This window comes from Cololabis saira, chromosome 9 (genome assembly GCF_033807715.1).
Source record: "Cololabis saira isolate AMF1-May2022 chromosome 9, fColSai1.1, whole genome shotgun sequence".
NCBI classification, from domain to species: domain Eukaryota; kingdom Metazoa; phylum Chordata; class Actinopteri; order Beloniformes; family Belonidae; genus Cololabis; species Cololabis saira.
The window spans coordinates 47,286,576-47,297,126 of NC_084595.1; positions in this window are offsets into that span (position 1 = coordinate 47,286,576).

The window sequence follows — 10,551 nt, forward strand, 5'->3', positions numbered from 1 at the left end:
TACGGTTTAAGATCATCTAGATCAACTTCCAAGGCTCTAATGGAGCTAGTAGAAGAGATAACAGGATGCATTGATAAAAGAAAATATGCAGTGGGTGTTTTCATTGACCTAAAAAAGGCTTTTGACACGATTGATCATGGAATATTGCTCAAAAAAATGGAGCGGTATGGTGTCAGAGGGGTAGCACTCACTTGGTTACAAAGCTACATCAGTAATAGGAAGCAGTTTGTCCAATTAGGTAATTACAAATCAATGTGCTTGAACATCGCCTGCGGTGTCCCACAGGGATCTATCTTGGGACCCAAATTATTTATTTTATACATTAATGATACATGGAAAATGTCTAATATTTTAAAAATGGTGATTTTTGCAGATGACACAAATATTTTATGCTCGGGGGGAGATTTGCAGCAACTGTTATTGATGGTCAAAAGTGAATTACTAAAACTAAAGTGTTGGTTTGATGAAAACAAATTATCATTAAACCTAAATAAAACTAAGTTCATGATATTTGGAAATCATCAAATTAAGCAAAAGGTATGTCTGGAAATTGAAAATGTGGAAATTGAAAGAGTTTATGAAATTAAGTTTCTTGGTGTTTTAATTGATCATAAACTCTGCTGGAAGCCTCATGTAAAATATGTGTGCTCTAAATTATCCAGAAATATTGGAATACTGGGCAAAGCTAAACATGTTTTAGATCAGAAATCACTTCAAATATTGTACTATGCACTTATTGATCCATATCTGTCCTATTCTGTTGAAGTATGGGGGAATACATATAAAAGCACTTTACAAAAGATTTGCACTTTACAAAAAAGAGTTATAAGGATTGTTCATCATGCTGGGTACCTTGCTCATATAAATCCCTTGTTTTTAAAATCGGGTATTTTAAAATTCTGGGACTTAGTTAAAATTAAAACGGGTCAGATTATGTTTAAAGTCTGGAATAAATGTTACCAAACAACATCCAAATAATGTTCGTGGTTAGAGAGGGAACATACAATTTAAGAGGGAATCGTCATTGTAAACAGCTTACCATCAATTCAACTCTAAAAAGTATGTGCATATCTGTTTGTGGTGTAAAATTGAGGAACAAACTTGATGAGGACATGAAAATGTGCATTAACTCAAAACAATTTCAAAATTAGTATAAACAGACACTCTTGGCCAGCTACAAAGGACTGGACAGCTAATTTTATTTTATTTTTTTAGACAGGATTTTATTTAGTTAGCATGTTTGTAATGTGGGTTTTATTTATATTCATTCATATTCAAAATTAAATGTTCTGAATTCTTTAGATTGCATTGATTCATAGATTATGAGTATTCTTATGGAATTGAAATTTGTATGGGTGTCTGTATGTGTGTGTGCCTGTATGTATGAATGTGTGAATATATGTGTGTGTAAATGGATGTGTATATGTATAGGTGTGTATGTATGTATATATGTGTGTGTGTATATATATATATATATATATATATATATATATATATATATATAGGTATGTGTTTATGTTTATATATTATGTTTATGTAATTGTATTTTATATATAATTGTATTGTATGCTGTGTGGCGATGTAAGGGGGGGCTGAACTTGATAAGCTTTGCTTCTTTCAGCTCCTTCTCAAACTTGCACTGCATCGTAATGTGCTCTTTTTTATATTATATGTACCTGCATGTTTGAGACAAATAAAAATCAAATCAAATCAAATCAAATCAAAAGTACTCAATACCAAGTCCGATGACACCACCCACGAGTCTTTATGTCAAACCATTCAAAAGTTATGGCAGAGAAAAGTATTCTAGGGGGCGCTGTTGAGCCATTTTGCCACGCCCATTAATGCAAACCATGAAATATCAAATTTATCTCCAGGCCTGGCTTGCATGCAAAATTTGGTGACTTTTGGGGAACTAGTAGGAACTATCAAATATGGACCAATCAGATGAAGGGGGGGCGCGCTTTTTGACGTCTAGCGTCGCCACGGTAACGCGTAATGCGTGCCGGTTTCGTGTTTTGTTTGTGGTTTTTTTGTTGCAGATCAAATTTTTCGCCAGGCCTGGCTTTCGTTCAAAATTTGGTGACTTTTGGGGCACGTTTAGGGGGGCAAAAAGGCCCTCCTTTCGTCGGAAGGATAAAGAATAAAGAAAGAAAAAAATCCTACAGATACAATAGGGCCTTCGCACTGTAAGTGCTCGGGCCCTAACTAAAGCAAATCTCACCAGGGTATTTAAGAAAATGGGAGCTGATACCACAATAACTGTGAATATTTGCAAATGTAAGATTGATTGATTGATCTTACCTAGTTTTGTTCAAGATTCAATGGATTTAAAAATAACATTTTCTTTATTGCAGGGGTTTTGCTGTCCATGCTGATCAATCGCAGCCTGGAGGAAATCTATTTTCCATTCTTTCTTTAAGCAGAATTGTCGTCTGCAGGATCAGAATGCTTTGTGAGATATGGACTTGTTAAAAGTGCATAAGGAGTGTATCAATTTGTTGGGCCACAGTCCTATGTGAACAAGGGAAGCCTTAATTTCAACTTTAAGGCCCAGCTCTGAGGCCTCACTTCAAAACCAGCCTCAATTTTATTACATTTGACCGCGTGGTTTTGAAACAAAGGAATTAAGGAATAATTCCAAAGTCTAGCGGGATTTGCAGTGTCAAAAGGGGGTGTCAAAAGGTGTCAAAAGGGTGTCGGATTGAGGTAACGCGCGTAGGACAGTGAATTGGTCCGCAGGTGCTGCTGATGTGAAGCGCGTCCCCGCCGGTGGTTAACTAGTAGTTCCTTCCTGAACCTCATCCTCTTTTTTCCTCCAGGTCTCTCTTCTGCCAGAGCCGAGGAAAAGGACTGCTCTTCACCAGGATCCCCTGCAACCAACTGGTGTTCACCAAGGAGTGTTTTGCTTGTTTGGCTTCCCAAATCTCGGCCTCTCCGATTACTCTCTCAGAGTTTCATCAACGCAGGAGAAATGTCGTAAGGACTACCTCATCTCCGAGGAGCATCCCGCCAGCTGTGTCCATGAAAGCCCACGCGCCCACGCGCCCACCCGCGTTAAAACAGACTTACCAGCAAACGTTCCGACAAAGGGGACGGGGACCGAGATGACGTGACCAGGCTAGGACGGCCAGGAAAGGGGAACCGCCCGGCTGCCAGCGGCGCTGCATCATCTGTGTTCGAGAGGCAGAAAGAGAGAGGGAACCACCAGTGGGAGTGTAAAGTCAGTACCCTGTGGACCGGGACCCTGAACCAGGAGTTCCACAAATCCCAGGATGCCGCCGGCTACCTCCAGGGCAGCTCAAGGTAAGAGGCTTGTGTCTGGGCAGAGTTAGATTGAAGCGGTTAGCGTTGATTGTGTTTACTGTTGTTTGTTTTGTACATTACTGTATAAGGCGCAGACGGTCTCTAATGCAGACCGACGGTCGTTACGTTTGTGTAACGTGTTCCTTCACTACCGAAGCGGTTCGTGCTCCTGTTTCACGTCAAAAGCTTAGAGTGAGGGTGGTGGGTTAATCCCAGATACTGGCTCCTGAGTGGGAAACAGCAGAACGATAAAGGTACCGGTGGTGAGAGATCACACCAGTTTCAAAGCTGTTGGTGTGATTACGTTGGCATTGTTGGTTTTGCCTATTCCTGTGTAACGTGCCGACGGTCTCTCATGCAGACCGGCGGTCGTTACGTGTTTTATATTGTGACCGCTTTCCTTTCCTTCTTATTAACTCACACAGACACGTTAGTACCCTGACCATCAGGCCTCTGATACTTTCAATATCTGGGTGGAGAAACCTTCCCCCGTAGTTTTGAAAAGACTCAGTCACCACATGACTTTGTCCGCCATTTTTCTTTTTGGTCCACGTGACGTGAGGTTGTCCGACATTTTGTTGTAGGTCCACGTGACAGGACATTGTCCTGACACACGCACACACACACACATACTGACATCCACACACACACGTAGATGATCTGAAGTTTGTGTTTAATGTTTAGGTAGTTGTTGTTTATGTGCAGTTTAGGCATCGGAATTTATCCTAAGTGCTGTTTTATCATCTTTTAACACTTGAGTAAATAAATTCTGATTAATCTGAATGAGAGAAGTTGTTTGTGTTTATTTTATATACTGTATATTTGTCACAGCTGCTGGGTGCAAAGGTCTGTGCTAGACTCCTTCCTTCACTGTTGTTCTGTAACGCCACCCCTGGCAACATGCTGACACGTATGGAATAAGAAGTCAGGAGCTGCCCCGTTTTGATTAATTCATTTTGATCATTCATTTTGATAAGTAATCTACTTTATTAATTATTAATAATTATCGAAGGACAATTATTAATAACTCTTTAATAACTGAACCAGCACCCCCTTTGTGGCACAACAATTTCATTAACATAACCTTAATGTGCATCTCCTGACATAGTTTCATGTGGCATCAAAGAAATGGAGACATCCTCTCTACCCCTGCAGCACTTAGGAACTGAATTCAATACATCATAATATGGATAATATACTGGCGTGACCGATGCCGTGATGTAATGACTATGAAACTATTCCGCAATGACAAAATGAGATCAATTGCTTCACTGAGTCAGTTCTCACTTCTTGCTTTAAAACAAATAGGAGGGGAACAAGTTGTTTATCTTCATGAGGCCAGATTTTAAAAATGTATATAAGGTAACTCTAAGAAAAGGGGACCCCCCCAACCCTTTGGTAAAATTAAGTTAATTTTAATAGGAGGTAAAGGCACATTTATGCAATGCTCTCACACTATTTTACTTTGTAATTCTTATGAATGTTTACATGATTTTTAATGAGTGTAACGTATACATATTGGCCGACACATTTATGTATTTTCATTGGGGAGACAGAGAACCAAAGGCTAAAGCTGAGAAAAATAGACAACAAAGAGCTGAATGTGAATTAGAGGTGTGTTTATGTGTGTGTGTGTGTGTGTGTGTGTGTGTGTGTGTGTGTGTGTGTGTGTGTGTGTGTGTGTGTGTGTGTGTGTGTGTGTGTGTGTGTGTGTGTGTGTGTGTGTGTGTGTGTGTGTGAGTGTGGAGAGATATGCGTGTAAGAAGAGAAAGAAAAGGATCCCATCCTGACGTCCATAGGCAGAAGTTCTCAAGCAAATACTACCAGGAGAGAAAAAAGATAGGGATTACAAAAAAAATAACTCTGTAAATGAATCTCTCTGCTCCCTCTTTTTCTGCTGAAGGCAGTCTTCAGCTTGAGTTTTGCTTCTCCTGGCATCAGGGAAATTAATTAGCTGTTTGTCATCTAAAGCTCAACGAGGGGAATCATACTTGAGACTCAGCGGTAAACAGGCTGCACATGGAGTGGGGTAAACTGAAGGCTGGTTTGTTGACATTGCAGTACCCCATCCCCACCTCCTTGAAAAGTCACTATTTCATTTTACTTGTGAAGTCTGAATTTGGTAGAAGGAAAATGGTTTATTTTGTGTTATTAAGAGGGGACAGTTGGTAGTTGGTTTCACTGAGCCTTGGGAAATACAGACTGGTGTAAACCAAGGCTGCTTGCGAGGCCTCGGGCTACTGAAGGGACAGGGAGAGGAGGCAGGAGATACTCACTGCCAAGGGGGAGATTTAGAGATGTTGTGAAGCTTCCAATCTGGCCTCCACACATTTACATAGACATACAACATCACTAAGTCATTTATCTAGGCCGGTAACTTTCAACCTGCTCAATCAAACGGTAAGTTTAGTTGCAGGGTAGATTTCAAAGTTCAGAAAATGGCTTGGCAAGAACGTTGCAGCTAACCAGAGCAGATGGCTTAACAAACATTCTGTTAATTGTTGTTTAACAGCATATGAAAATGAATAAAACACTGAAACACATTTTTCTTTTATGAAACGTGACCAATTGCTGGTACTGTATGCTTCAAAGTCCACGATAGTGTATGTGACGCTTCTGAATGAAAAATGTACATGTTTATTCAATACAGATTGATTTAACGGATGATTAGCAGAGCAGGGAAATAAAATGGTCTCAAGCAATGGAGGTGAAAAAATACATTCAGGTGACTTTTCTTTCACTCTCTGCTCACAACTCATAAAAATAACTCTGACCATTGCTGCATTGCTATTAAAACCTTTGGAAGTAGAGTTCTTGATGATATAGAGTTTTTACTAAGCTTAAGCATAAAGCAAAAACTATACTTAGGTGCTCCCTTCCATTACCCAATTTTACACAGCAAATGTATGATTGACATGTACATTTGAAACACTGTTATCAGAAAATCATATTTACTTCACATTTATTCTCACATACAGTATATGCACATGTTATTCAAAAGAGTGAGGTGCTTTTTCAAAACAGGGCAATCAGTGGAAAATGTTACACTAACCTAAAACTATGGAGCTGTTAACAGGTCTGACATGCTTAAAAAGTTTTCCAGAAGTAGATAACTTTTGTACAACTACTTTGGAGACACATTTTCTGTGGGTTGTTTTTCAATTTTGTACTTTATGTTGTTGAATGATATTAAGTTTTCTTTAACTGGAAGAATTACATTCAGTATTCATTATTATGTGATTTCCAATTATAGTGATGTAGAAACTCCTATATTAATACACTTAGGGCCCATATATATTCAGGAGCAAATAAGCGTACAGAGACCTGTAGGCACAATGCAATTTATAGAGATATCCCATGTATGCATGCACACTGCAAATCAATTTACAGCATAAATCCGTTACCATCATCCACAGAACTCTGATGTTGGTGAATAAGGACTAGTTTCTAAAACCTGTGGCTTTTTCTGATGAGTATGTGGGTGATTTTTCTGAAAAATTCCCTAATAAAGTTAATATCCATTTAAGTTAATATATATAATAAGTTAATACCCGTTTTATCATTTTCAGGGTCACAGAGGTCTGCTGGAGCTCATTTCAGAGCACATTTCAGGTGCAGAAAACATTGCATGCTCACACCTCGGTCGGGTCAATGCCGTTTCATTTTTGGAAGCAGATGGTATTCTATCCTCCTGCAGGACGTTGGCTTTTTCTCGGCTGCAGTAAAAAAAAAACTGATCTAATTTTGTCATTTTTGCATGAACATCATCCTGCATCTTTTTTTCCTTTCTCTTTTGCGGGCGCTTTTTATTTGGGGTTGAGAAACATGATGCTACGCTATTTGTGTTGACTATTTTATTATGATAACTTATTTTCTTGATGAAAACTCGCGTCACGTCATTGCGTCGTCGTGCACTTAACATGACAGACAGGTAAGGTGATATGACTATTCTATTCACAAAAACTTTTTTTTTCCCCTCCTCTCCTCAATGGGTCCCTGGCGCCATCAGGGCCCCGGTAGTGCAGCTACACTGGGTACTGGTCTATGGCCCGAGAGAACACACACAAGCTCCAGACCCCTAGACAGGGGAGACACTAGACCAGCTCTAATTTATTGTCTTAATATGATCACTTTTGCTTCCCAAAGTACATGGATGGTGACTGCCCAATGCCTGAGTCTGAATAATGATATAAACAGAGGGCCTGTCCTTTACTGAAAGAAGTTCACGCAATGAATCATTATTTGTCTGCAGACAACAGTTCACATAATTAAGACTGTATATCCCATAATAAGTTCATAGCGTTGAAGATTAACGCCATCAATGTTTTGTCTTATCATGACTTTCCAGTGTCCCCCCTAAAGATCGGAACGTTTGGTACATGTGAACACAGCAATCGTGCTCGGATGCAGGACAAAACAAGCGAGCCGAGGTCTAGGAGAGGTTAGGGTTCGGTTCTCGGCTCGCTTCCATTCCCAGACCTGGAGTGGTTCGTTTGCAGTGAGAACATAATCCACACAGCAACCCACACAACTCCATTCATCCTGTATGTGCGACCGCGGTGCAAGGAGAAGAGTCAGTGCAGCCTCCACCACCTTCTCTCTTATTGGACACAACTTTCTCTCTTCTCCTTTCTCTCCTATTGGACATGCCCGCAATGTCGTCACAGCGCGGCAAGGTGAAATTAAAAAATGTTAAATTCGGGGAGGCAGGCGCGGCATTTGCGCCGCGGCAGGCGCGCCGCCGATCTCAGCAGCAGAGCCGTCCACTCTTGCGCCGCTGTAGCACATACACAAATAAATGGGATCGCGGCAGCGGTCTGCGCTTTGCGCCCTCTATGTGAAAGGGTTTATAACCATTGTTGTTTATCCGGGGTACGGAAGAGGAAACTCCGTGTTCATTTCTGACTAATGAGAGAACAGTTGATTTGCGCATGGCATTTGTTAACAGCTTTGAACCGCTACAGACGGTATTCCAGGGGTTTCTCATCATCGATTGCCCGCATCTGCAAGACCAGGGTGGCAAACTCTCCAGTCTCCCGACGGCTTTGGTTCTATGGTCTAACATACCATCTCCGATGGCGCTGGGGCCGTTTCCTTTGCCGAGTTCGCAACCAAAGCAAATGTTATAATCTCCTCTTCATCCAATTTTGTCATGTTTGTTTACTTTTTCATTTTTATAATATACTACTGCTCCTGCTATACCGCTACTCCTACTGCCACCACTAAATATTTTATTACTTTTCCAACTGTTGCTCGCCTACTGCCCCCAATGGGTTATCTCCAGTATGACGCGCTCACCTACGCACGCTACGAGGTTGCAGTTGGTTGTGAACGCAAACGGAGGTGAATGCAGGGTCAAACAGCAAGTATATTCACCCATTAATACCAACAACATTTCATAGAAAAAATCATATGATTTTTATTTTGGATCCCATGTTGATCAACTAGACTGCACTGCTCACACACTTACACACTTGTGTACACACACACACACACACACACACACACACACACACACACACACACACACACACACACACACACACACACACACACACACACACACACACACACACACACACACACACACACACACACACACACACACACACACACAATAAAACGTATTTACCCTATATCACCAAAAATACATGTCTTTGTAGTTTTACTATGTAAATATGTTAAAGACAATGAAAACATATATATATATATATATATATATATATATATATTTTTCATATAAATTACTTTAATTAATTTCAAGACAAATACTTATTACTTTAAAGTTAGACTTTAAAGAGACTTGGCAAATTAGATTACTTTGTGTTTCAAATCATATCAAGTATGGATTATGTAAATCTCTATTTGATCAAAGCCAATGCTGTGTTAAAAGCAGCACCTATCTCTGAACAGTTTCTCCCTGTGCCACCCTGTGTTTACACTCACTCAGTCACAAGATAGCCATTTAGCAATGCATATGTAAACACACATGTAATGTTGTCAGTGTCATCAATTTGAAATAACAAAGACAAATGTATATATAAAGTGCACTGTACTACCCATAATAATCATTACATCTGTATATCGAGTTTATACATTTAATAATTTGATCAACTCTGTCTTTTCTGCTGTACTTAAAGAAGTATGTATATGTCTCAAAAGGGTTAACATTTCCATTTTTTAAACTTTATCCGGAAGTGGTTTACATGATATGGATAAATTGTTGATTCCTGTTGCTTTTTATTTGGGAATAAGGTTTTACATTGCCTTGATGTTGCTGAAACGACATAAAAACGGAATAATCCTTTTAAGTGATGATGAGAGTGCATGTTTCTGCCTACTCCTATAGACTGAGCATGTGATTACACTATTTGAGTGTTAGCATGTATTTGTATTCATGTGAAAGGCTGTAGCTGGTGCTGATAAGTGTATGGTCTAGACCATTCGGTTCCAGTCATTTAAGCCTGAAGTGGGCTGTGTGCACGCGCGTGTTTGTGCACTTGTGTGTGTTCACATTTTTTCTTTAATGCAGGCCATATGTGGAAGGAGTCTCTTTTTCGCTGTATTTTGGCAATGTGTCACATTTGTGTAAATGAGTCTGTGGTAGTGTGTATGTCCACCAGTGTGTACCTGTCTTTGTTGCACTCTAAGTGGAAGCGCTCTCTACTGGTGTCCACCCTGTGTATCTGCCTGTGTGTATGTTGCCCTGTATGGTTGTCTTTGTTGTGTGCCTCCTAATCCCCAGGTCCCAGGGCTCCGGGGGAACAGCTGAAGCAAGGACAGCGGTGGCTTGTCAGCCCGGGGCTCCCGCTGCTCCTCTCTCTTTCACTGCTCCCCATATGGTCCTGCAGCGCCGGGTCTCTGGGGCCTGTTAGCACAACACCACGCAGGCCTGCGCCCTGCCACTAGACCCCTCTCGCCTCCTGTCTCACCCCAACCGTCACCCTTCCCGTCCCCTCTACCTGTAACCCTTTTGTGTTACCCCTTCTTCTTCTTTTGATTGTCCTGGATCATGTCTCAGAGTGAACCTTTTTTTTTTCCGACTCATTTTGCCATCTTGTGTTAACCATCCCTCCCCCTTTTTTTTTTTACCTTCTTCTTCCATTTAAATTATGTTTCTTTTCTTGCCTGCCCTCATCTGTCTCTTATTTCTCTAGGCCATGCCCTCATTTGTGATGAAGTGAAGTTAAAATGAGGATTTACGGCTCCCATTAGATACATGAATTATCTCCTTTTTCTCCTTCG